Source organism: Pygoscelis adeliae, unplaced genomic scaffold (assembly GCF_000699105.1).
Source record: "Pygoscelis adeliae isolate BGI_AS28 unplaced genomic scaffold, ASM69910v1 Scaffold32, whole genome shotgun sequence".
NCBI lineage: Eukaryota > Metazoa > Chordata > Aves > Sphenisciformes > Spheniscidae > Pygoscelis > Pygoscelis adeliae.
Window position 1 is genome coordinate 393,006 of NW_008824368.1, and position 4,383 is coordinate 397,388.

Here is a 4,383-nt window from a genome sequence, read left to right on the forward strand (position 1 = left end):
AATACATATTATCAGGTGGCTGCTTCTCCTTTAAAGAAACAATGCAAAAGATTCAACTTACTTGTGAAAGATGTGTCCCCCGCATGTACCACATTGAGATTTGGGAACTATTAAATCCAAATATATTGCCAGTTCCAAATTTGTCAGATCTCTGTTTAGAACTGGTAGTAAGTTTCATTCCTTCAACAATATGGATCTTATAACTGAATGTCCATGATATATTTTAAAGGATTATGCACTAAAGTAAAACACTTGTAACAATTGAGAGGTTTTTTTATACTACTTCATTTTCAGTGAAGAGTCACCTTTCATTTTCCTTTCTTACCAGCAATCAAGGCAATGAATCTGCCTCGGGCTGTCCAGCGAGGGGATTGTAGAGTCATTTCAAAAGCTTACAATATCATAGACAGCATCTCATTAACAGAGTAAGTACACTGTTATGGCTTGTCTGAATTCAAGGTTAAGGCTTGCAGACAATGTCCAAGGATGGCTGTGCAGTCAGTAGCCTCCCCATGCCCAGTAAGTGGAGGATTCATAAAGAAAAGACATTACCACATATTACTGCTTCTTTCAAATGATTGCATCTTTGAGGTCACGTTTCAACTGAGTTAACCTTTAACTGTCATAGGGAAGAGAACACTGCAAAAGTCTCTACAGAGGGATTGCGGTTCCTATCTGATCCATGACACAGGAGCTGGGTATCCTGGAGGAAGCAAGCAATGTCAGGGTGTCAAGACTCATAGGGTATATATAAGGCAAAGTGAAGATGTAGTAAAAGAATGAGGCAAAGACTCAGGAAAATAGAATTTCAGTGAAACTAAGGTCAAGATGTTATCTGCCTCACTGTACTGCGTAGATTGCAGAAGAAGGATTCATCTCACCTGCCTATAGACATCTGGAATGTAGGACTTCCCTCACCGCTGAACTACTTAGTGAGATACCTTTTATATGTGGAGAGACACAGGCATCTCTGGGGAATTTGTTTCATTCTAAGGTAGACACTTAACTAGAGCTGATGAAACATGTCCTGAAAATGCCTATTTTTTCTCCCCTGTCAATAAGGATACCTGGTTCAGACATAGCATCTACATTTAGGCAAGACAAAACCCACTGAATCTGTTCAGCCTCAGAGCACTGATACGCATGAGAGGTCTGTCCAGGAGACAGTCTAGGCCAGCAAGCTTCGGCACCTCTGATGAAGCATCTGCTATTGGGCTTTTGCAGCACAGTGTTGAGAGATTTCACTTTGGCCCAGAAATAAATGACGAACTCATCAAGTATAACTGCCAGGTAAGTCAATGGTCTACAGTGCCCAAAGACTTTGTTGAATTCTCTTCCTTCAAACACTAAAGGTGTAGCTGTAGGCTATTAACACAAAGGATGAGACCATCTGTAGACCTCCACATGTGAGGTATCATCAGGGATCCCTCTTATAGTCAAGGGAGAGAAATAAGCTTTTTAATGGCATAGCTTATTTCTTTCTAATATGACCTTCTGAAACAGGCCAGGTTTGTCTTAGAAAATTGTTGTTATTCTCCTTTGGCAATAACTGGAGTTTGAGGCAGTAGCTTAGATGTTGGCCATGTCTGTAGACATGATTGGATGAGATAGAAACCATAACAAGTTTGAGTGAAAAAACTCACTGAAGTCAAAGGTTTTAACAAGCAGCAGAGGAGAGAGCTCAGTATTTGAGGATTTATAAGGACCCAGATAAAGAGATGATAAAGAGACAATTTGAAAAAGAACACCCTGCAGTCTGAACCCTTTATTCTGAGAATCTCTTTTTTCTAATATACACATTTTCCTCTAGATAAAATGTAAAGAATGACATGACGTTACTTCCACTGACCATCATGTGAATGTGTACAAAGCTAAGAAAAACAAAATTGAGTTTACCAACATCAGGCAGAAATGTGCAGTTACTGAAGTGGAGAATTTCTGTTTTGTTGATTTGGAGTACTGGTTGGAAAAAAAGATAGCTGTACCTCTAGTAATCCCCATAGCCAGTCCACCAAAATAAGGTTTGGATCAATATATGAGTTTTACAGACTTTGCCATTAGGAACACACTGAACTTTATTAAAAACTCAATAAGCGTACTCAGTAAATGCATGACTGGGAACTACTAGAAATAATTTAATCAATATCAAAGACAGAGTATCTTAAAATCAGCCCAGTTTAAAGCTTTAACATTGTGTAGATTAAGTTGTAGCAGGAGAGACCAACCAGCTTTAGATTCCTGATATCAAGGCAGACAGCATTTTAATATCATTTCCTGGTCAGAATGGCCAGGGCCATGAATTCATAAGTCCAAGAATGTGCTTTAACCCAGTACAATTGTACTAAAATCCTTATTTTAATTTTAGATTTAGTTTTCAGGGTGACACAGTGACACAGTGAGAATGAAAGAAGATATGGATGGACCTCACAAAGTGACCTCTGTTCCAGTATTTTGGTGTTAGAGAGGCAAATAAAATTCAAATACCAGATGTAGCAAATGCACCAAAAGGACTGGTGTCAGAATTCCTATTCCATCTTGCTGAAGCCTGATGAAATGTGAAAGAAAGGTGAAGATATTTTGAGATGGACCACAGAGGCAAGCCACTAGCAATGCGAAGACAGAAAATTACGGCTTGTTTAAAAACATGCTGTATGTCAACAGAAGGCTATCTTATTAAGAATAAACATTCTAACTTTGCCTTTTTCACATCAAGAAAGGAAAATCTGATTTTGGGGGTATTTCCTCAGGTATGGGCTTAGGGGGCCTTTAAAATCAGTTAATCTAACTAATAGGACTAACTACTGAAAAGGCAGAGAGAAACAAAATTGTTTTTTTCTGAAATCTCACTCTTCTACTAATGTCTTGGTGGGTTAGCAGTAACAATTATTTGACATCACAAACATTATTTATACTTAACTATGCTTGAGGCTTAAAATGGGCATTACATTTCAGTCTGCCTGTATCTATCTCTTCAAAGCAGAAGAAACAAGTCAGCTTGTTTGATGAATAAACTCAGGGGAGTACGTCAACAATATTTGACCTGCTTTGGAGCCATGCCAGTAGCAATAATGAAGTACAAAATAGTCAGCTTGTTTACGTTCTTCTTATAAATTCACTGAATGACCACTTTATTAAGAATAAAGAAGTTTCCTTTTTCCATGCAGATGGAAAAAAAAAATTTTGTCACCTAAGTTTTATTCAGCACACTGTTTGTCTATTTAATTACAAATAGACAATTAAACTGCAATCCTGGATTTCTTTTTCAGCGTATAAATGGATAATATTATTCCAAATATTTTGATGGTACCTTAAGAATGTTATAAGATTTTGAGGGAATTACATTAACTAGACTTCTACACTTTCATATTTAGTAGTATAATTCTTGTTGGAATGTCACTGGAATAATCACTACATGGACGGAAATCCTTCATATAGATTGAAGAGCCGTGTTCATACAGTTATAAAATGTATGATGAACAGCAACTCAAGAACTTCAGATAGTTGGCTTAATTACATATTTACTGATAATTACAATTTTTCAGAAAGATAGTGATCTGCTTCGCACACTAGCCAACCCTTTTAGGGCTGCAATTGTTTGCAACTGTTTTAGCAATAGTAACAGGAACGTAACTCTTCCCTTGCTTGAAGGAGGGTGCATGGTTATTGTAATAAAAACATTCCAAGGAGGCACATGCAGTCTCTGGCATACTGTGGAGAAGAAGTTTTAAAAACAACTTGTTCATGCTTTGCAGTATCACACAGCTCTGCTGCCTCAGCTTCAGTCTGTCCTGCACAGAGAAAGGGAGGAAATAAGGGGTTAAAACAGTTCTTAGATCCCCTTTTAAAGTTTCGAACATCTTGAGATAGATAGTGAATGAGCTGGTTGCTCAAAAAAAAAAAAGGAAAGAAAATGGAGTCTTCTGTGAGCTGATGAAATCCAGGAACACTTCACCTCCCGAAGTGCAAGTGGGCACATTGGAGGGGTTAGAGCAGCAGTTGTTTCAGGAGAAAAAATGAACGGATGCTCAAATTCTGTATCACAGCTTAAGGTAGCAATTTCAGTGAAAAGTGGCAAGCATCAGTCATCTCAGGCATAAAATTATAAATCCTTCTGCCACCAATGATGTTAACTGTCCTTCAGCTGTCAATATGACTTGCTTGGGTAAGGAGTCAAGTGTCTCCAGATCACTAACACCAGCAGATCAGTAACTGCAGTATTCAGGATACTCTTCACCATTGCTTCATGTGAACATAGGACTCTGTGCACGATGCCTGAAGTCACTACAGTTCTTAATTGCTTGTTTACCCCTCTGTCACCTTCCATCTTCTTTTCTACATTGCCTGAAAAGTTCGTTTCCAAAAATGGCAGCATGTGGGAACTTC